At 43.1% G+C, this 24,212-nt stretch overlaps 1 protein-coding gene across 2 annotated transcripts in view; it reads left to right on the top strand.

Annotated features, from left to right (window-relative positions):
- The first annotated feature begins 20,184 nt into the window (after nucleotides 1-20,184).
- Nucleotides 20,185-24,212, top strand: part of MOB3B (MOB kinase activator 3B) — a 203,702-nt gene continuing 199,674 nt past the window's right edge. The window contains exon 1 of one of the 2 annotated variants that reach the window (XM_058695174.1): nucleotides 20,185-20,435. The gene's annotated coding sequence lies outside the window, so the exon portion shown is untranslated. The remainder of the gene's footprint in view (nucleotides 20,436-24,212) is intronic. The other variant, XM_058695176.1, reaches the window with a different exon arrangement.

The raw sequence follows: 24,212 nt of genomic DNA on the forward strand, positions 1-24,212 counted from the left end.
TTAATGCCATTATGATGCTTATAGAGTTGGAGTTTTGGGTGGTGTTCTCTGATCCTTTCTAATCTTTGTTGCTCTTGGTATTTATTTATTTTTATCCATATATTTTCTTCTTTTCTCCCCTCAGAAAGTCCCCCTTAAAATTTCTTGCAGGGCTGGTTTCGTGGTCACAAACTCCTTTAATTTTTGTTTGTCTGGGAAACTTTTTATTTTTCCTATTTTGAATGACAGCCTTGCTGGATAAAGAACTCTTGGCTGCATATTTTTCTGGTTCAGCACATTGAATATATCCTGCCACTCCTTTCTGACCTGCCAAGTTTCTGTGAATAGGTCTGCTACAAACCTATCTGTCTTCCCTTGTAGGGTAAGGACTTTTTTTTCCCTTGCTGCTTTCATGATTCTCTCCTTGCCTGTGTATTTTGTGAATTTGACTATAATATGCCTTGTTGATGCTCGGTTTTTCTTGAATCTAATGGGAGTCCACTGTGCTTCCTGGATTTTGATGTCTGTGTCTCTCCCCAGGTTAGGAAAGTTTTCTGCTTTGATTTGCTCACATAACCCTTCTATCCCTATTTCTCTGTCTTCCTCTTCTGGGACCCCTGTGATTCTGATGTTGTTCTTTTTAATGAGTCACTGATTTCTCTAATTCTTAAATCATGCTCTTTTGCCTTAATCTCCCTCTTTTTTTCTGCTTCATTATTCTCTATAAGTTTGTCCTCTATAACACTGATTCACTGTTCTGCCTCATCCACCCTTGCCGCCACTGCATCCATACGAGATTGCAGCTCAGTTACATTTTTAATGTTTCAATTTTTTACTTCTTTTATCTCTGCAGAAAGGGATTTTAACCTATTTTCAATTCCACCTAGTATTCTTATTATCATAATTCTAAATTCTGGTTCAGACATCATGCTTGTATCTGTGTTGGTTAAGTCCCTGGCTATCGTTTCTTCCTGCTCTTTCCTTTCAGGTGAATTCCTTTGTTTTGTCATTTTGAAGGGAGAAAAGGAATTAATGAGGTAAAAAAAATTAAAATTAAATAAAAGTAAAATTTTAAAAATATTAAAATTAAAAAATTAAAAACACACACAAAAGATAATCGAATAAATGATGCTATATCCTAGGTGTGTTTTGGTCTGGGTGTTGAAAGTGGCTTGATAGATGAGAGAAAAAGGGAAAAGAAAAAAAGAAATCATTTAAAAATTTGAGAAAATGAATACACTGAAGTAGACTAAAATGAAATTATGGGAGTAAAATAGAATTTGAAAAAATTTACACAAAAGTAAAAAATATAGTAGAAAAAAATTAAAGAAAAATATTCTTAATAAAAACTGAAAATAAAAATGACTTTTTCCTCTTTCTGTATTCAAGAAAAAAAAAAAGAGAAAAAAGAAAGAAAATTGAATAGCTGGACTGGCTAACAGACTGAAATACGACTGAAATTACTTCGTTTTCCCCTAGAAGTCAAACTATGAAGTACTTTATAGTCCAGAAACTAAGCAGGCTGTGAGACTTGTATTCTTGAAGAGTGAGGTTGGCCCATTTGGGCAGGGCTTAGTGTAACAACTCCATTCTCCACTGGATGGTGCTGCTTAGCTTACTGGGGTGGATTTTTGTGGCACTTGTAGGTGGGTATACGCATAAGTGGAAGTGGTGAAAGTGGTGTCACCCAGCTACCCAGTCTCTAGTATCAGAACTCTGTTCTCCCCAGTCAGCAAACGCACACCTGTCCTTTGTCTTCGGCTTCCGTCCACTCCCCACTTTTACACAGTCCGTGACCAAGCCCCATGCAGCACCTCCCTCCCAAGTTTTGTCTCAGATGCGGCTGTTTTTCCCGGTACGTTACTTCTGACGGACTGCGGCCTCGACCCGTTCCGCCCCTTTGTGGAGGATCTCACCAAGCAATGGCTTAGTGCTGGCCACACCTAGGAACGTTTGCGGGACCATGCTGCTGCCGATGCCCAGAGACCGGCCAGCTGCCAGCCCTCCCCAGAAAAAGTTTGCAAGATGGTGTAGGAGCAGCATTTCAGGGATTATGGAAAATCACAACACACATCTGGCACCAGGCTTCACCCTTAATGACCTTGTTCCAGCACCAGCGTATGTGGTTGTTCTCTGGGGTCTGCTGGGACCACGTGGCCTCATAGCCTCTACCAAATGTCCTTCCAGCAGTGGAACCACTTGTCCTGGTGTGGACCGAGAACCCCTTGGACCCCACTCTGCTCCTGGGGATTCGCCCTTCCCACCAGAGCACCTCCAGGTATTGGGCTGCAGAGTTTGAGACTCTGCGCTCCCCCTGTTTATAGTCTTAATGGAATTTAAACCTTCTCCTTTCTCCTTTCTCCCTTTTTAAAGTTTAGTCCCTGCGGCTGTTTCCAATTTTCCACTTTCTCTGCAGCTGCTTTTGGGGAGGGGTGCTTTTCCCGTATTCTCCCCCCACCCCCAGTCTGCATCCTCTCTCTGCTCGCAAAAGCACCTCCCTTCCCGCACCTTCTTGCTCCCCGAGTTCACCTCTCTGTGCCACGTACCTGATGAATTCTGTGGTTCAGGTTGTGCAGATTGTTGTGTTAATCCTCCAACCAGTTTTCTAGGCGTGCAGGATGATTTAGTGTTGGTCTGGCTTTATTTCATGGACACGAGACACACAAAAAAACTTCCATGCTGTTCTGCCATCTTGGCTCCTCCTTCCATACATTTTTAACTTCTCAGTCTATATTCAAGTAATATACTACACAACATATAGTTTAAGAACTTTTCAGTAGTATAATTCCATTTCTCCCTTCCCACCTTTGGTGCTATTGTGGCCTCAGATTTTAGTTCTACATATGCTATAAGCTCAATGCTTTATTGTTAATAGTTTTACTTAATTATCTTTTAAAGAGATTTAAGTGTAAATATTCTAAGTTAAAAGGTAGAAAGTGTCAAATTGGATTAAAAAAAAAAACAAGATCCAACTGTATGCTAGCAACAAGACCCATTTTTTTTTAATGTTTATTAATTTCTGAGAAAGAGAAAGAGACAGCATGAGTGGGGTAGGGTCAGAAAGAGAGGGGGACAGAACCCGCAGCAGGCTCCAAGCTGTCAGCACAGAGCCTGATGTGGGGCTTGAACCCACAGACCAAGGTCATGACCTGAGCCGAAGTCAGGCACTCAACTGACTGAGCCACCCAAGTGCCCCCCAACAAGACACATCTTAAAAATAAAGGACAGATTAAAAATAAAAAGATTGAAAAAGATACACCATACCAATACTAATAAAAAGAAAGCAGGAGTGACTGTAATTAGTATCACAAAAGCATATTTTAGAGCAAAGAATGTTACCAGAAAGAAAGAATATTTTGTAATACTAAAGGAGTCAGTTCAGCAAGAGGACATAACAACCCTTAGTGCTTGTTTACCTAGTAACAGCTTCAAAATACACAAAGCAAGAACTGTAAGGAGAAGTAAACAAATCTATAATTATAGCTAGAGATTTAAAGACTCTCAATGTTTGATGGAACAAGAAAACAAATTTTAGAACTAGATTGTGCATAGACTCCATTTTAATGAAAGACTTTAAAGAAGAAAATCTATATCCAAATCAGGATATAACGACTTGAATAAGACTATCAACCAACTTGATGTGACATTTATAGAACACAGCTGTACTCAACAACAGTAGATTATATGTTATTTTCAGGAGCACATGGAACACCAAGATAGACCATATTCTGGGCCATTAAACAAATCTCAATAAGTTAAAAGGATTCAAGTCATACAAAGTTTGTTCTTTGACCACAACGGAATTACTACTTGGAAACTAGCACTTGTAATACAAGATTAGATGATCTCTAAATTGTGTGTATTTGGGGGACGAGGGGTAATGTATTGGAAAGCAAAAAGGGAGGTATCAGAATGTTGTGGAATGATTTTTATGAATAGTGGAACTCAGACAAGCTATGCTGGAGAAGATCTATACAATGCACATATTTGACATAGATCTTGTAGCCAGAACATAATTCTGAAATTATGAAAACTACTTTTCATATATAATAAAACTACTTGTCAATATCAAGAAGACAACCCAATGTTTTTAATGCCCAAAAGATTCAAGGATATATTTCACACTAATACATAAATGGCCAATCATTACCTAAAATCATGCCAAATATTGTCATGGAATGAAAATTAAAACTAACATAGTTAAAGGTTGATAATTATTAGGCTGTGGAGCAACTGAAATTCTCATACAAAGTATTAAAACCACTTTTGACTATTTTTGAACAGTCTTGTGAAGTTCAATACATATTGCCATATAAGCCAGCAATTTCACTCCTAAATATTTCCCCAAGAGAAATGAAAAAAACGTCCACAGAAATATTTGCACACAACTGTTCATAGAAGCTATAGTCATAAAAGTACCAAAATGGAAACAGCTCAGATGACGATCAATGTAGAAGTGGATAAACAAATTATAATATATTTATAACATGGAATAAATACACTGGAATAAAAAGGAATGAACTGCTGAAATACGTAACAAAATCTCAAAAACAGTACACTGAGCAAAAACATACAAAAGAGCATGGTACAGGGTGCGTTGTAGGGGCTATGCTACCATGAAACTGAGAGTGAATGTCTGTTCCAGTTTGCATCTTAGGACCTCCCTAGTCCCAGCCTGAGAGTACTTATTGTATAACTGTAAACCTCAACAGGCAAAACTAATCTGTTGTGATGTGGGCCAAGAATGGATGGTATTTACTGCAAAGGGCCCAAGGGATCTCTTGGGAGTGATGAAAATGTTCGGTATCTTGATTGGGGTGATGGTTACATAGGTGTAAACATTTATCAAAATCTAGTAAACTTGAAAAAAGTGGAACTCATCCTGCCTTGAATGTCTCCCCATCTCAACCCATTCTTCACATTGACAACAGCATGATCCTTGTACAATCTCATGGTCATTTCTGTTTAATAACTCTGCATCATTTACAAAATCAAATCCAAAATCTTTGCCGCACACTTTCTATTCAACTCTAACCTCACTTCTCACTTGCTAATGCATTCTCTTTTGTTGGATCTATCACACTATACCTTTGCTTCTCTGTTTCCATGACTAGGCTAGAGAACAAAACCTATCTTTTCATTTTTGTATCTCAGTGCATAGCATGGTATCAGGCACAGGGCATGCTTCCCAAAAAACGTTAGCTAAATAAATATAATGAGTATATTAAATATGATTTTCTTTGTCTTCTCCAAAAGAATCTGTCCCTGCAAATTAAGGAAACTGCTCTTTATATAATCAGAAACATTCCCCCCCCACCCCGAAAGACCTTCGTTAAAATTGAACCTATGCTGGGGCACCTGGGTGGCTCAGTCAGTTAAGCACCCGACTTTGGCTCAGGTCATGATCTCACGGTTCATGAGTTCGAGCCCAGTGTTGGGGCTCTGTGCTGACGGCTCAGAGCCTGTAACCTGCTTTGGATTCTGTGTCTCCCTCTCTCTCTGCTCCTTCCCCTGCTCACACACTCTCTCTCTCTCTCTCTCTCAAAAATAAATGTTAAAAAAAAAACATTAAAATTGAGCCCATGCACAATGTAGCCCTAAAATTTCAAAGACCTTAAGGATGTTCAATCTTTTCAAAGTAGTAAAATCCTATCATTTGCTGTTGCTGCATTTGTGCCTCGCTATCTCCTCTCTTGCTGAAATTTTCTTTTTGAATTAATAGCTTGATAAATGGCTAAGCAGTTTTCATCAGACCAATTAGGACAGTGGTAAGTATTTATCTGTGGAGTATGGATATTTAAGAAATCTGATCCATTACTTAGAAAATCACTCCTGAGCTCAGAGTTGGCTCAAACTGGCACCTTCTGGCATTTGCTTGTGGGTGGGGAATATGGAATGCTTTGAAAGCTGAATGGATTTGTCAAGTTTTAAAACTCCCTTATGGTTAGAGGAAAACAACATTCATTGTTTAAAAACACCATTGTTTGTTTTTTCTGCTTTTCTGTTCTTTGGAGCCTGAATCTGCGAAAACATTCACGCCCAGAATTTTGCTTCATGTACGTCTCCAAATCTGTTTCTGGAGACGTTAGTGATGTGGAAACCTTTTTATCGTGTGATTATTCAGAATGTTCAGGACAAATTGAAAAAGTCCATTTAATGCTCATACTGTATTCTATGGAGAAAGACTAGATTCTGTCATAGGCAGAGTAGAGTTCATAGGAGTGTGGGTCCTGGAGCTGAGACATCTAAAACTCAAATCTCTGTTTTTCTACTTCATGTCTGTGTGACCTTGGACAAGGTATTTAACCCCTCTGTCCTGCTTCAACATTCTCGTCTATTCAATAGGCATGAGAATAGAGTAGGTCCAGGACAGCCACAGATAATGCTGTCACAATAGTTAGGTTTGCCTGTTGTAGAGTTTCACGTGAATGGAATTCTATAGAAAGTACTTGTCTTATATATCCTTGCATCCCCAGCTTCCAGCATGGGACTGGTGGGGGGGGGGGGCTCCTAAGATGCAAACAGGAACAGACATTTGCTCTCAGTTGTTTGACGAATAAGTGGGTTAATACATGCAGAATGCTTGGAAGGGCAGTGGGCACAGAGTAATTAATCAATAAAATTGAGTTGCAGCTATTACCATCATTATCCTCATCATTAAGGAACTGAATGTAGAATGCCCACATCTGATTATTCAACTGCAACTTACAGTGTGATTCCAGGAGATATCACTTCAGTAGCAACATTATTTTATTAATGTTAAATAATAAACATTATTAACACTGACTGTTAATAGTCACTACCTCACTGCATAGAACACAACACTACTCACTGCATAGAACAGAGAGCATTGCCTTGGGACAAAGTCAGTCTAGGGCATGAAAGAGTGTGTGTGAGGTACTATCCAGAAGCCTCATCCTGTTTTTCAACTCTGTCCCCACCATTGCCACTGCCACTATCAGGACCTCTCATTTCCCATTCACATTAACTCAACAGCTTCCTCCCTTCTGGTCTTTTCACACAGACCCCACCCGCCTCGATCAATCCATTTTCTCCACAGAAGGCCAAAAGTGATCTTTCTCATAGAATCTCCTCCTTGTTCTTATTCACTTGCTTTAAAAAAAAACCCTCAGCGACAACCTTGGACACAACATAAAGCCCGCACTCCATGGTGAAGCACAAGGACCTTTGGGATCTGACCCAGAGAGCCCCTCCACCCTTTGCTGTCAGCACTCCTGCTCTCTCCTTCCTCTGAGGAGCTGTTTGTAGTTCCCCAACTCTGGTCACTCCCATTGTTGACTAGTGCACATGCTGCCCCCGCTGCCAGGCATACACATGTCTTCCCCTGATGAACTTTACTTGCCAATCTGGATTCGCCTATGGTTGAGATCATGTCTGTGCACTAGCTCATTCCCAATCACCTGGCACATAGTATATGTGTTGAACTAATTACCTTCCCTTCAGGACTCCTTTAAGTCTCTCTGCTTAGAGTTCTAGCATGGCACTTAAGTCATTATTATGCATCATTCTTATGGATTTGTCTTCCATCATACTGAACTTCACAAGGTTGGTCCTTGTCTTATACATTCTTGCATCCCCAGCTTCCAGCATAGTGCCTGCCATGAAGCAGAAACTTAGAAATTTCTAAAAGAATGAATAGTATTCATAGACCATTAATCTCAGGTTTAAAGTTCATTCCAATTCTGAAGCGAGGGAATGTGTGGACCTTCTTGGCCATTCTTGGATATTATCCCGATAATACTACTGACATTTTAAGCAAAAGTTTACACATTTGTGCATTTTTCTGGGGAGTGGGTCCATAGCCTTAATCAGATTCTCAATGGGGTTTCTGATCCCCCTAAAAGTTAAGAATATATGCCCTTGGGGCACCTGGGTGGCTGAGTCAGTTAAGTGTCTGACTTCAGCTCACGTTGCGATCTCAGGGTTTGTGAATTTGGACCCCACATCAGGCTCTCTGCTGTGAGTGCGGAGCCCCCTTCAGATCCTCTGTCTCCCAGTCTGTCCCTCCCCTGTTCTTATGCATTCTATCTCTCTCTCAAAAATAAACAGTTGAAAAAGAAAGATTTATATAAAGAACACATGTCTTTAAGAGTTGTTTTTAAAAACCAGTTGTGAAATACAAAGTTTGCAAGGTAGTTTGATGAGTCAGCCCATTTAACTCAGATGAGGTAGAGGGTTGTGCCCCTACACATTGCCTCCAGCAATCTCTCTGCTGCTGGACCGTGTGGTGGTTCCAATTGACTGCAGCGGGTGTTCTCCTGGATGAATATCCATCTATGGTGTCTCCTCCTACACACACCTGTAGAAGCAGTTTGACACTCATTTGCATGGCCTCCGTGGTTCTAGAAGCATCAAGCATTTCAGCTCCTGGGCCCAGCAGCACAGTGTTTTAACCCAGCATTCAGTGTATAGAGGCTGTTCTGTTCAAAGCCGAGAACCATCTTTGACCCTCTTTGACTAGACATTTTCTTGGGCTTCCATCAAGAGATTGGCAGTGTTTTCTGACGCAGACGCACACAAAGAAGAGACGAGAGCTTCTCTAAGAAGCTAAGAAAAAGCACATTTTAAAAATAACTTGAGCAAATGAATTCATTCTGGCAAAAGCAAACTCGCTCTGTAAAATAAACTTCTTTAGAGTTTCTCAATAGCAGGTCCTGAAAACATAAACAACCCCGGGGTCCACATGAGCTAAGACACTCACTGAACAAAGTTCAGGGCCCAAATTCTGTCAAAATAAAGAACACCTTATAAAACTAGGAGTCCATGACCATCATGTGAGAACAAGATGAGGGGGTGGGGGGATGACCCAGCCCAAGGACAGTGAGAAAGTCTTATGATTAGATCCTCAAAATGCTGGCTTTCCAAGACCAAACCTGAAGTGATGAGGGACAGGGGACTACAGCTCATGACTCAGGCCCCTGCTCAGATCCTACCAGGCCCCTGCTGTCCCTAGGGAAAACCAGAGTCTACCAACTCTCATGAAGTCAGAGGCAGCCCCTGAGAGTTTTACCATGTGTTCTGTTGACAAGATAATGGTTCCATTGAAATTGTAATAGCATACTTAACTGAAGGAGCCCAGACCCTTATAATAACTTCATGTCCAGCCATAGTTTTTCGAGCATAATAATATGTTCTTTCTAATGAGACCCATACTGTTCTAATGAACTTAAGCTGAATCTATCTGCACAAGAATAGCACTTGTTATAAACAATAAATACAGTGATTATCATTTTATATATGTGTAGCTTTCCTTCAAAACAAAGTATTTTCTCATTGCGTGGTTGTAATCTAGTCCTTTCTATGTGGGGAGCACTGTGCTAGAATCCATATCTTAAAACTTGGAGAAATTCAGAGAAGAGGCACCAGGATCATTTTTAAAGGCTGGAAAATAAAATTTATGGAAAATCATTTTCTAAAAATTGTTGTTATTTAATTGCAGAGATTTGGGAAATATTAGGATAAATCTGAACATTATATTTCAGGTGTACAAAGGATCATGGTCAGATTAGCAGAGTTTATTGAGTAATGACTACATGCCCCGTGCTTGAGCAATTTCTCAGGCAACCCTCACAACAACCTCATAAAGTAAACTTCCCCATGTACATGAGGAGGACACTGATGCCTAGGTTAAATGATTGTCCAGACATGATAGATATTTTTCACAAATATCCTGCTTTTCTCTCTCTTTTCTCACCTGGAAGTTCAGTTGTACTTTCTCTTTTGGTGGAACCCAGGCATGACCACACAACTCTCTTCAGCCAATGAACAAAACAAGCAAATGTTGTTTTCAGACAGAAGGCTGGAGAGCTTTGCCCTCTTTAACTCTACCACAGTGACTATTAACATTCTGGAACATGGCAGCTCCACAGCCTGGGTCCTTCAGTGGGAGATACAGGAGCAGAGTCCCCTTAACACCCCCATCAACCCAAGATAAGCATGTTGCACAAGCACGACATTAACCTTTTTGGTTTTAAGCCCCTGAATTCGCACCATTGTTTATGTAGCAAAACTTGACAATACTAAGTCACCCAGCTGACTGGAGCTTGACCTATTACCCACAGCTTATTCTGAACTAACAAGCTGTGCTGCCTTCTAGGTAGAGAATGATGGCTAAGTGTATTATTCTACCTAGTTTGAGGAGAGGGAAAAAATGGTCATTATCTCCAGTGACAGGGATTGAGATTCCCCAGGGGGGAAGTCAAGACATAAATAAATACAAGTGAGGAAGATCAGAGGAACTTCCATTGAAGATTTACTCAGAAGAGAAAACCAGTTAATGTTTTGATGTTATTTCCTTCTGGGCAGTTTAATGACACTTTGCATATATTTTCTCAAAGAGTTCTACTTAAGGGAACATTTTTTTAGAGTTCCTGGCTTGGAACTGTGTTCTCTGCTTCAGGACCTCTCTCTAGTTTAGTCCGGCTTATTTTCCTATAGGACTCATAACAGTAACTTTCTCCTTTATTCTATGGTACTCGCGGTGGGCCTTATTGCCACCTACCAGGACCCCAAATATTGCTTTTGACTCCCCCCCCACATCAGAGCCTGAGACAAAGACTTGATGCAGTTAGTTTATCTAGCCCAGGAAGCAGGAATGAGAAAAGCATGAGTGGGAGAAGAAGCAGGAAAAGCCAATATAAGGATGAAATATCAACTGGCCACTTGGGACTTGGATCTCTGTCATGTAAAGAATGCCTTCCGTCATTGTCCATCTCAAGGATAAGAGGACGGAGCATTTATTCACTGGCTCTCATTCACTGTTCATTGTCCCTAGGGGCCTTAAGTAGCCTCCCTGCAGCACAGACACTGGTATCACTCCTGGGCTGAGCAAGCTCCCACAGCTGTGGGAAGTCTTGAGGCAGACAGTGAAATTACACCTAATGTGTGCTTAAGATATGGGAAGCCAGCCACTATAAATGCACTGGAACTGAGGGAACCAGGGATGCTTTCTATACCAAACTCCATCCTTAAACACTAATCTCAGTTCTTACACAGAGCTGATGGATGCAGGGTGATGACAAATGGGGACTGAGAATAAGATAGGCAGCCTGTATGAGTCCTGCACAAGTTTCCCAAAGTCTAAAATGGGGGGGGGGGGTGGTAATCATACCAAGGTCATTGTAAATATTTGGTCATTGTAAGTATTTGGTCCCAGCATCATTCCTAGCACATTCCAAGTGCTTGATAAATATGAGTTCCCTGCCGTCCATCTCCAGTAAATGCTGTAGGGCTATGCAAGCCACTGAGACAAAGGTCTTGGGGGTCCTTCCAACTCTTCACTTGTGCTTTCATTTTGTTTTTTGATGTTGACTCTGCGTACAATTTGAGCAGCCAGGAGGAGCAACTTCAAATGGAAACCTATGGAAGCCTAGTTTAGCATCTGCTGAGATCAACAGAACACAGGAACGCAACAAGACAAGGAAAAGGGATGAAAGTGTAATGCCATTTTAGAGAAAAGGAGAATTGTTCTTCTAGGACATTGGGTAGAAACCTTGTTCTTCTAGGACATTGGGTAGAAATCCTTGAGTTACCCAGCTGTTATAAGTCCTCTTCAGTACAAACTAACAAAGGAGGGAAGAGAAAGAAAGGAAGAAGGAAAGAGGGAGGGATATGGGGAGGGGAAGAAAAAGAATAAATAAAAGGAAGGAAATTATCCATTCATCTCTATAGAGACTCTACCTGAGCATTAGTAAGACTTGGGAAAAAGTTTAACTAAAACTTTTCTAAAAACCTTTCAGAGAGATGTTTTTCCCCGGAAAAGCATCATCGAAGCTGTTCAATACCCAAGGCAAGTCTTTCATATCACTGGACATGAAACACTATCATATCTGAAACTGGCTGGAGGCCATTTAGAAGTCAATAATTATTTAGCCCAAGGGGCCTTCCAAATGGTGAAGTAGCATCTTAGGAGGAAATTAGTATTGAGCAGTGTATCAAATCTAATTGGAATCTTGAGGAAATGGGGTCCTGAGTAGGTAAAACAGCTGGAAGCTAAAGTAGGGCAGGACAAGTGATCCCCTCATTTCTGTGTCTTGCCTTAATTAGGATGTGAAAAGGATAATCTTGTTTCTTTTTTAGGCCAGGAAGGCAGGGGGTGGTTTGGAAAGCCTCCTTGTTCATTAACAGTCACCTTCAGTCGGACAGTGGAACAGTTTACTTCTTTCATTTCTTTCCACAGATATTCAAGGAGAGTTGAGGAGGCACAAAGACTTTTCTTGGTTTTCCATACATGGCAGTTGGGAGTTAATGAGTGACTTATTGGGCAGGGTCGTGGGCATTGATCACAGTAAAGCTGTGTTTTTTTCCCCTTTCAAAAGAAAGTCCATATGAGATCCCCTTTATTTTCCTACTTGGAGGAGGAAGGGGTGTATATAAGCTGGAAGCCTCTTCTCTGTCTTCCTATCCCCTTCTGTATGAATCACTTTGATTTTCACTCCTCAAACCCATTGAGCACACAGTCTGATTTCCCCATTTTAGACAGATGTTGAAGTCTCTCTCAAATTGGTTTGGGGGAGCCAGGCCATGGTGTCTTTACACAAGACTACCTTAGACTCTGATTCTCCCAGCAACTAACTCTCCTTGGATCACATCTAAACACCTGTTTTAGGACAATTCCTAGAAAAGAATTGTTCTCCGTTTTTCACAGCACTGAGGCAGACCACAAGTGTACTATACATGTGGCTTGTGTCAAACTAAAACAAAAACATCATGCTTCTCTCCTGAGAAGAGTCATTTTTCAAGTGGTTTAAAAAGCAAACAACGCCCCCCCCCCAAAAAAAAACACATTCTGGTAAGGAGATCTGAAAGGACGTTGGATCACTGTGAAAAATACAAACAGATCTAAAGAGCAGGAGGAGAGATCACAATTTCATTTAAATAAAATCAATTAAAAAAATAATTTAAGAAAGCACATTCACTTTACTCCTATAGAACTGAAGGCAGGCCATTGTCCATAATGATTCCAAATTGCACCCTCTTGTTTCACTGCACTGATACAACTTTGAACAGTGTCACAGGTCTTCCCCAGACCTCAAACCCTGTGACCTTTTCATGCCTCAGTTCCACTTCTCCAAAATGGGATTGATGTAATGTGGATTTTAGAGGAAATGATTATAGACATCCAGTGTCATCATAAATGGTAAGAATTATGCTAGCAGGAAACATGCTGGACACATGGACTCCTGTCATGGTTCAAAATTGCTTAAAAAGTTATATACATAGGGGCGCCTGGGTGGCGCAGTCGGTTAAGCGTCCGACTTCAGCCAGGTCACGATCTCGCGGTCCGTGAGTTCGAGCCCCGCGTCAGGCTCTGGGCTGATGGCTCGGAGCCTGGAGCCTGTTTCCGATTCTGTGTCTCCCTCTCTCTCTGCCCCTCCCCCATTCATGCTCTGTCTCTCTCTGTCCCAAAAATAAATTAAAAATGTTGAAAAAAAAAATTAAAAAAAAAAAGTTATATATATATATATCAGATATATATAAAAATTTATATAAATATCTTTATATATACCATATATATTTCTATATTATACATATCTTTTGTACACACACACATATGCACACATCTGCTTTGTTTAAATTGCCATTATTTTGGTGCTTAGGATGAGCCATGCGCATTCATTTTCAGGACCCAGAGATGCCTCATAAAACATGGAGACAATATATCCAGGATCATGACTAGTCAAGCTTTTGAAAGTAAAATCAAAATAGATGAGGAGGAAGTGTGCCCTACTTTTGAAGATTTGTTAAGTAGACAGTTGTGTTATCTCTCATTGCTTCGTATGAAAAGAAGGACTCTGAGAATGTCTGCTATTTGTTAGTAACCTGCCTGTAATAATCATGGTTAGCACACAATGACACTGGGTAATCAGACTACTGAAATTAATAGGAAGACCCTCCCACAAATCTTATTTGAGTGAGCACTGCTCTCTAGAACAATATGACTGTGAGTCTATGTCTGTCGATGACTATGCAAGTCATTGCCTCCACTTTACTCTGTTCCAATGTGTTATGATGTTACTATGGTGACACTCTTAGGATATCCCTCTGCTCTTTTGGTGCCCTCTCAGTGGAAGCTATAATGAGGTGGTTTGGCAACAGAATCTTCTTGGGATTTTTCTCTTACACCATTGAAGACCAGCATGGCTTTCCTCTTACAGGAAATGCATAAAGCATGAACTGAAAATGATAGAAAGTAATTTGCATTGACTTAGGCAAAGAAAGTTAATGTTACTAATTCTACATCAAAGTACCCAGAAATATTCTCTTCTTGTTCCCGGTTCTAGGAGATGACATCCCAAGGGATAGTGAGGCTTCTAGATTTAGTGTGGAATGTAATAAGTGCTGAGGGCTAGGGTCTCTTACCCTTATGAGAGAGGGGCTGTGTGAGGGTGATGTGAGAACTATGTGCTGGAAAGAAAAAGATGTGGTGTGCTCCAGAAACAAGCACTGTGCTAAGCACATTACATGCATCCCTTCAGTGAATCCATACAACCACGTATATTACTTACCCCATTTTATAAAATGAGGTAACAGATACAGCTAATAATTACCATGCCACTTTGTCTCCCTAAAATGCATCTTTCAGGTGGTCTTGGCTTTTCTCTTTTCCCTGGAAGAACTTGGAAGTGAGAATCATGGGAGCCTCCATCCAAAATCCTTAGACTTGCTTCACAGCTACCTGGAGAGATTTATCTGAAACAGCTTAAAATCTGACAACTCCATCTTGGACAAACACATCCTTAGAGCCTTTTCCACTGCTGTATCAGGACATAGCAGCAATGGTCATGAGACCTAAAATCAATGTCCCAATCTTTTGGTTGTGTAATCCAGGGCAACTCAATTCTTCCAGGCTTAGTTACTTCACCTATGAAATCAAATTGGCAAAAACTGTCCAAAGGCCAGGGAATAACCCAGTTTCTTTCATTATCTATTTTTGTTCGCTTTAGAACATTTTGGGTCTAAGATGTATGAGGCTGTGCTCTGGACCTAGAGTGAGAGATCCACAATTGCCCTTTTATAATGTGGCAAACAGAGTCAGAAGCCTCTCAAAACATTTTATCCAGCAAGAGCTCATTTTTGCCTTCTTCTTGCCTTTTGAGTTATAGCTTCAGGCATTGCTCTGGCAGCTCCTTCAGGTAAACTTTCTCCATTAATAACACAACAAAAATCGTTACATTTCCTTTGATCTCTAGCCCAGCATTTGGGATCCCAGCCCTTATCATCTAACTGCACAGGTAGTGCCCATACCAACCAGATTAACCTTAGTTTCCAGGACACATCTAGGACTTTTCTCCCTTCCTGATCTTTCTAGGTTCTATGCACCTGAAGTGACTTTTCTAACTCCCAACAGTGTCCACCATCAAATCCAGCTCAAATGCCACATTCCTCCCTGAAACCCCCCACAGTCAACACCATCTCAAATTAATCTTTCTTGTCTCTATTCTCTACAGCAACATATTGGCCTCTTTTATACTATCCCCCCATAGTCTTCTTTGTATTATTGCTAGGTATATTTCTCTTGTCATTCTCTTGTCAATCTTATTAGATTATAAGCACATCAAGAGCAAGATCCAGGGTGGCCTGTTGCAGCATGACAGTGGCAGAGGAGTGTAGAGTTTTTGCTATGGGTTTAAGTCACACTGCCAAGTCTAAAACCTGCACACATGATGTACTAGCTGCATGACTTTGGGTAAATTCCTTCTCCTTTCTGGCCTATAATTTCTTCACCTGTGTTTACTATTTAGGGACTTTGTGACAATTAAATGAAATATTCTACATAAAGTACTCAGCAAGTACCTGACATATTGTAGGTACATACATATCTTTTACACACACACACACACACACACACACACACACACACACACCTGCTTTGCTTAAATTGCCATTATTTCGGAGCTTAGGAAGATGTTAAGTATTTGCAATACCTAGAATGAGTTCTCGTCATTAATTAATTCAACAAATATTTGAGTGCCATATTAGTGTGTTCAGGCTGGGATAACAAAATACCATAGACTGGCTGGCTTAAACAATAGACATTTATTTCTCACAGTTTTGGGGACTGGGAAGTCTAAGATCATGATGCTGGCCAATTCTGTTCCTGGTGAGAATCTTGTTGGCTTACAGATGGCTGCCTTCTCCCCGTGTCCTCACATGGCAGAGAGAACAATCTCTCTTTTCTTGTTTCTTTTTATGAAGCCACTAATATCATCATGAGGGTCCTACCCTTATCACTTCATCTAACTCTAATTACCTCCTAAAGACTTCATCTCCAAATACCCACATACTCACATTGAGGAGTAAGGCTTAAACCCATGCATTTGGGAGGCAGAAGGAGGTGAGATATAAGTTAGCCCATAGCAAGTGTCTATACATTTACTGAGCTAGTCAAGGGATAGAGTAATACACAAAACAGATAAAAATCCATGAAGTATGGAATTTCCATTCTCGTGGAAAGAGTGAGACAGTGTGGTAGACAGAATAATGCGCCCCCCCCCAAAATGTCCACATCTTTATTTCCATAACCTGTAAGGAATTGGGTTTTGCAGATGGAATTAAGGTTGATAATCAGCTGACTTTAACATAGGGAGATAATCCTGGATTATTTGGATGGGCTTGGTGTAATCCCAAGGGCCTTTATAAATTGAAGAGGGAAGGAAGCAGAAAGGCCATAGTGATGAAAATGAGGGCCTGACTGCCGTGGCCAGTTTTAAGAAGGAGGAAGGGAGCCACAGGCTGAGGTATGTGGGCAGCCTCTAGACACCAGTAAAAACAGGGAAATTGATTCTCTCTCCCCTATAGACTTTAAAAAGGGATGATGCCCTGCTGACCCCTGGAGTTTAGCCTAATGTGAACTGTCTAACCTCTAGAACTATAAGATAATAAGTTTGTGTTGTTTGTGTTTGTGTGTTAAGTTGGTGGTCCATTGCTACAGCAGCCATAGAAAACCAACACAGGCAGAAAACAGAAAACTAATACAGGCAACATATATATTGTACATCAGATGGCAATAAGTTCTGTGGAGAAAATCAGAGCAGGGAAGAAGGATAGGGAGTGTTAGAAGGGGAAGGTGATTATAATTGTCAGTGGAGTTGAAAGAGGGGGACTCCGGTAAATTTTGAATAGGAGCTGAAGGAGGGGAGGCAGTAAGTTGTGAAGAATCTGAGCAAAGAATGTCCCTGGCAGAAGTCACAGGAAGTTTAAAGGCTCTGTTTTAACTTACCTGGCATTCCTGGGAACCGAAAGAGGTAGTGTGCATGAAGCAGAATTTGTGATGGAGAAATTAGGAGGAAACAAGATCAGAGATAAAGGGGTGCCTATTTGTGTTAGTTTTACTCTGAGTAAGACAGGAAGCCCAAGGAGGATTTGAAGTAGCAGGGTGACAATATATGGCATAACTTTTACTGGAATCACATTGGCTGCTCTACTGAGAATAGCACATATGGGGGGCAAGGTGGAGGCGGGGGGACAGTTAGGTTATTGCAGTAATCCAAGCTATAGGTGTTTGTAGCTTGGAATGAGGTGGTGGAAAGAGGTCTGTCAGCTTCTGGAAATATTTTGAAGGTAAAGCCAATGAAATTTGCTGATAAACAAAATTTACAAAAGGGGGAGTCAAAGATGATTCCGTGGCTTAGGGTTTTAAGTCAATGAAAGGTTGGAGAGTCCATTCACCAAGATGGGGAAAACAACCATGGAAGCAAGTTTGAGGGAGAGGATGGGTATAGTTTGGATGGACTTTTGGTACCTGAATCCTTCCCTTCATCCAATATTTCCCTTCAGATTGCTGTCCCTCAAGCAAAGAACTATACACATAAAGAATAATAGCCATTGGGAAATGGTATCTTGTTCAATTCATGATGGAGCCAGTTTGCTATATAACACCTATGCAGAGCTCTGATAAAAGCTGGATTGGAGAATGAGGTGTAGCCCAGGATGCTACAGAGTGAATGTTTGTGTCCTCCCCAAATTCATCTGTTGAATCCTATCCCCCAGTGTGATGGTATTGAGAGATGGAGCTTTTGGGAGATGATCAGTCATGAGGGCAGATGCCTTATGAATGGGATTAGTGTCCTTATAAAAGAAGCCTAAGAAAGCTCCCTGCCCCCTTCTGCCCTGTGAGGACATAGTGAAAAGTTGTCTATGAGAAAACAGGTCCTCACCAAACCCTTAATTGGCTGGCAACTTGATCTTGGACTTCTCAGCTTCCAGAACTGTGAGAAATACATTTCTGTTGTTTGGAAGCCCCAAGCTTTGTTGTAGTAGCCTGAACAGACAAAGACACAAGAGGACCAAAGAAGACTGGAATCCAAATGCTGGTCCTTTAGAGAAGATTCTGAAGGTTGAGCCATCCTTCTCCAGCCCACTAGGTCACAGGCAGAGAAGCTGGGCCAGCGACGGGGCGAGAGCTGGGGCACCATTCATCACACTGACCCCACTCACTGATGAAAGTTGGCCAGGAAGTATTGAAGGCTCTCTCCCAATCACAACATTTACCATTCCTCCCCAGGGAAGAAGCCACTAAGGAGACGGAACTGAGATGAAAGGCCTCTCTTCCCTATGGCCAAAGAGAGAGGCGGAGCCAGTTCCATTAATGTATATTGATTAGAATCAAATACCCTTTGCGCCTGTGCGTGCCCAGCTCATCTGTGTCCTGGAGCACGAGCCCTATCTCCAAGGGCAGAAGTTGGATCTCAATGTTCTGCTTTAGTTTCTGAGCCAAGAAACCTCATTTTTCCTCTGCTGGCAGGACAGAAAAGATCCTGCAATGGGAACTGTTAGGCAGGCAACAGACTTCCCAATTAGGGACTAGTGAATGAAAGGGAAGGAAAATTAAAGGTAAACTGGGGTAATTAAGATTACATCATCATCCTGATCTGGATGATGAAGAGCTTTCCGATTGCCATGAGGCCAAAAGGACAAAAGGAGCTTTAAAACCAGTGACTAGGGTTTGAGGCAGTTTGGAAATGAAATTGCATTACTCAATGATAAACAGAAGCATTGCTTAGTGGCTGTATATTTGTATCTAACCATTCCCCCCCATGTTTGAGTTTTATGTTTACAATCTCCAACATCTTTGCACTGCCCAAGTGACACAGAGTTAAATAGAATAATTTAATCCTGATATCGTTAGACCATCACAATTTGACTATTGAATATTTCTTACAATGTTTACAATATTACAGAAATGACTGGATATTGCAGAAGATGTGTGTGGTTTTCAAGGTTCTCATTTAGTGATCATGGAAACCACTTTTGGGGGAAAGATGTTTTCTTCACGTATCCTAATTTCTAATTAATATAGTTCCATACGTCTTTAAAGTGTATAATCAGAATTGTAAAATTTGGTACTTCTCAACATTTGGTACTCCTTAATCAATATGTATTAAGGTGCTATATAACAGGTATAAAAGATGTGGAAGACATTATTTTCTTTTTACATTTATTTATTTTTCAGAGACAGAAAGAGCACAAGTGGGGGAGGGGTAGAAAGAGAGTGAGACAATCTGAAGCAGGCTCAGCACAGGGCCGCTGCGCGGGGCTTGAACTCATAAACTTCAAGATCTTGACCTGAGCTGAAGTCTGACGCCCAACCAAGCCACCCAGGCGCCCCATAAGACATTATTTTCTCTAGGAAGCTTATCTTTAATGACTCCTACTATTAAGAATACTTTCTATGTTTACTTTACCCTTAAGACCACCCTGCAAGGTAGATATTTCTTTCCCAATTTACAGAGAAGAATACTGAAGTTTAGAGGTCACAGATCAAAATCACACAGTAGAAATTCTCAGGGGTGACTGGGCTTCAAAGTCTATGCTCATCCCACTACTCCCAGTTTGTTCTAGTAAATCTGCCACAATCTCAGAGTATTTTCCAACGATTAATGCTCCCCTCTGTCAGTATTTTTCAACAAGTCAGAGAATGTTGGAGAAGGTGATTCCCCCTTTATAGGTGCCTTGGCCGTTGTGGACCCTGAACGCGTCCTTTCTGGTCCGGTATCTCCCTTGTCACCCTGGTGAGAAGACCACCCTCTTTTCTCCAAGGTGGGGAGCCCGCTTAACCCGACCACTCCCCACCTCTGAAGGAGGCAAGTTGAGCCTCCAGGCGACCTGACTGACTCCTCTCCCCCACGGAGCTGCCATTCCGCGGGCGGCCGCCAGGGGTCCCCTCTCGGCGTCCCCGCGCACAGCCGCACGCGGGGCGCCTGTGGGGGCTACTTGGGAGCAGCGGCTGGAGCTCGAGTCCCGAGCTCGCTCGCCCGCGCGCTCCTGGAGACCGCGCGCGCTGGCCCCTCGCCGCTCGCCCCTTGCCCGCCGCGTGGATCCGCCAGCGTCGCCCGTCTGGCCCCCGGCTCACCCTCCTCCTCTGGCGCCGCCTGCTACTGACCCGCCCGGCGCACGGAGCCGACCCGGCCGCGGGCTGAAGGTAAAAGCCCACGGTGAGTGAGAGCCCGTGCCGGGAGAGGCAAGGTGGCGCCGCCCGGCAGCTGCTCGCCCCGGTGGCGCCCGGGCGGGCTGGGGTGCGGGGCGCACCTGGGGGCGGGCGCAGCGGGACCGGGGTGTGGGCGGCTCCGCGGCCGGGATCCGCGTCAGACCCCCGCCCCACGTCGCGGCCCCTGCGGGCCCCTCTCGCGCCCTTCCCGGGCGGGAACGGGAGTCCAGTCCCCAGCCCGGGCTCCGGGGCCTTAACTGTGCAGACTCTGTAACCTCGGTCTCCCTGCGGGGCACAAGTGCGTCCCGGAGCCGCCCCGAAGCGCGGGGGGCTGCAGCGTGCGTGTCAGGCCGCGGGGGGACGGGAAGACAAACTTTCGCGAAAGTGCGCCTGGGCCGGAGCTCGGCGCTCGGGGCGTGTGCGGAGGCTCCACGCGGGCTGAGCGGGGGAAGGAAGCCCGCTCCGCCGGCCCGCTCGACCCCGGCGCCGTCCGAGCTCCGGGGAGGGTGCGGGTGGGGAAAGAACGGACGAAACCCTGCCGACCCCTTGAGCCAACAACTGTCAAACATCTGGAATCCAGCCCCTCCCTTCCCCCGCGCCGAGGAAGGTGAAAAGCCCTCAACTTTCCTTTGATGGTCCTCCTTGCCTCGGGACCCCTCTCGGAATGGAAAGGGCCGACCCCCCGTTGCCTGGCAAGTGAGTACCGGGAACCCCCAATCGCCTCTGGCTCCCCCCTTCACCCACCTTCCTGACCGCCTCCCAGACGTCCTCCCCGTAGGGACCACGCCACAGAGCCCGTGGAGATCGTGACGAATGGCCTTTGTTTCTCCGCGTCTCCCCTATTGTTTGCCTTTGCAACATCTGGCGGGGCTCGCGGAGAGAAGGACGCCCCCCGTGTCCTCCCTGCACCCGCCCGCCACCCCCCCCCCTCCAGCCCACACGGCCGCCTCCCGCTGAGGATCCCGACCGTGGAAGGAGAGGAGCCTGACCCCCGCGAGGCCGCCGCACCCAGGCCCTGCGGTTAGAGGGCGGAGGGAAAGTTGCAGCCTCCCCGCCTCCTCGGCTGACTGTGGCCCGGGGCGCATTTCTCAGATCTCAGCCCAGGCGCGCCGCGAAGGGCGCAGTCACGGAGAGGTGCCGCTTTCCCGAGACTGGAAGCGACCTTCCGCCTCCGACCAGGGTGTCCTTCGGTAGTTCCAGTGGATTTAAATCGCCTAAAGGCCTGTGGCTGGGCCGCTTCCAGGGCAGCGGCACAGGGTCGGGGCACTTGTGGTGGGCAGAATGCCGAGGTTCTGGGGTCTGCGAGTTTCCAAGGGCCGGAGGACAGGCAAGGATGGAGAAGGAAATAACCCGGGAAGCCTCGAGACTTTGCCTAGAAATAGTGGTTAGGTGGCTTCGTCCAGATTAAACGTGGAGTTTTGACTTGGGGTAGGGCTTCCCATGTCTAAATCCCAGGTCCCCTCTCAGCATTTAGAGACGCCACCGGGAAAGCGTCCAGACTTCCAAGTCCTTGCGAACCAGTGGCTTGGGACTGCCTCCGAGTTCCCCTGGGGGTGCGCCTGGTAGATTATGGGTGGCCCTATTTCTGTCCCTTCCCTCACAAGTTAGATGCTTACACGTCATGTTTCTTCTTACTGGGGAGTATTAAAGAAGTAGGTCAAAGCAAAGTAGCTACTCTTGAGAAGGGGGGGGTCACCGAAAGGGTGAAGGGAGAGTGGTTTTGCCTGTGAGTGGAGGCCAAGCCTGTGCACCTGTTAGAACCTATACATGCTCATAGCTTTACATACAGTGATGTTGCCAGCTTTTTCTGAGGGAGGTCCACTCGTCCTTATTCCAAGGAGACTCAATTACACTCTACCTTTTGATCCTTCCCCCAAGAGGGGTTAGGGAGGAAGCTCCCCTCCGAACACTTGTGACCTATGTACCCACTCAAGCATTTTAAGTGGGAGCTGTGCACTTGGCTCTCCACAGTTCTAAGAGTCTATCCTTTACCTGACCTAATAGAAATTTGACTTACATTCAACAAATAAATACAAAGTCGACTGCTAAATCTGGAAGGTGGACGCAGAGCACTTGCAGAAAGTGCTGGATATTACCAGTGGTACCAACAACAGCAACAAAAAGCAAAATCTTTGAAGCACTGGAAGGCTCTTTACAAACATTTCATTATGAAAATGATGCATAAGGAAGGATTCCTTTGAAATTTTGCACAGTAGCAGCAGGAGAAGAGCAACAAGGCGGACCTGGGTTGCCCAAGAAGTGCCCAAAGGCATCATTAACAAAGTGTAAGGGCAGTGTTTGTCCTGGTCTACTCCAGTAAGGAAAACAGGATAATTGTAGTGGAAGATAAGCTTGTACAGTTTCTTTAATTTTAGAATTAACTACCCTCCCTCCCCCAAATCACTGTAGGAAAAAAAAAATACAGAGAAGTGAAAATGAAGACAAAAGGAAGGAGGATATTATAAGCAAGGCTCCAGTGGACAATCTTATCCAATGATTTCCTTGGATAAATTTCTGGAGATAGTACGGCTAGGTTGAATGCAATTTTTAGGATATTTAAGATTGCCATAGCGTCCTGTAGGAAGGGTGTGCCGCTTTACCTTCTCTCTAACAAGATACAAGAGGATTTTTTTCCTTGCATTCTGCACCCCACTCACACTCTGTGTTATAATCGCTGTTTTTTTCATTTCTGCCAGACCTATGGGAGGGAAGTATGCTCTTGTCTTTTGCATTTCTTTAATCACAAATGAGATTAAGCATTTTTCCTGTTGTCCCTTAGAGGTGCTTTTAATAAAAGCATACTGTTCTGACTTCTGACCCTGCCCATGTAATCAGATAATCTTTATTAACTCAAAGTTCCAATTTTCTTCCCTCCAGCATGGCAGACATTTGGCAAGACTGCAGCCATAAATTACTACAATAATTGACATGATCTCGGTAGAGTTATTAGGGAGACTGTGCAAAAGCATTATTAGAGAAATTCTTGGAAGATGCCAAGTGTATACTTACTGCTTCATAGTGTGCATGCCCCAATTTCTTCAGTTTATGCCCCCCCCTTTTTTCATTTAGAACAACTCTGTTGAGGAGTTGTTTTTACTAAATGGATTTTACTAACTCATTTTATTTGTGTTCCTTCCACTAGTAACCAGTATGTCATAATCCACAACTTTTAATTTTTGGCTGAAATTTACCCCAGTTTTTTTTAAGACTTTCTCTATTTGGCTTTACCATTTGAGCCCTGTATTTGAATGAATCTTGAAACTAAACAGTTTAGTAGCTTGCTTTTGAAACAATAGCAGGAAGGTTTCCGAAGGGTGGAACCAGGTACATTTTGTGCATTTGTGTAGCCATAAATCTCTATGTTAATTCTTGCTTGACGGTGCAGTTTTCTGAAATGGGGTGGAGGAGAGAGAGGAAGAGAAAATTAATTTCAGCTAGATGATGAATTAATACAGATGAAGGATCACACAAGAAAATTTGGGTAAATAATCTAAGTAATCCGGATACAAATTAACTTCTAAAAAAATAAACTATAGTAAAGTGTCATGTGTTATTATAACTAGTTTACTTAACAGGCAGAAAGTGGCGTTCTAATTGGGAAAATTCAATGTGAAAATCAATGCAAAGTATGACTGTAGGTAATTTATCTCAGGCATTAAAAAACAGAAAAACAATGAAAGACAGATACTGTACTTTTCTGCAACATTTTCTGTGCCTTCCAAATCAAATAATATGCAGCAAGAGTCAATCATTGGCTCTCAAAGGTTGAATGAGAGAGCTTAAT

The sequence above is a fragment of the Neofelis nebulosa genome, chromosome 12 (genome assembly GCF_028018385.1).
Source record: "Neofelis nebulosa isolate mNeoNeb1 chromosome 12, mNeoNeb1.pri, whole genome shotgun sequence".
Taxonomy (NCBI): Eukaryota; Metazoa; Chordata; class Mammalia; order Carnivora; family Felidae; genus Neofelis; species Neofelis nebulosa.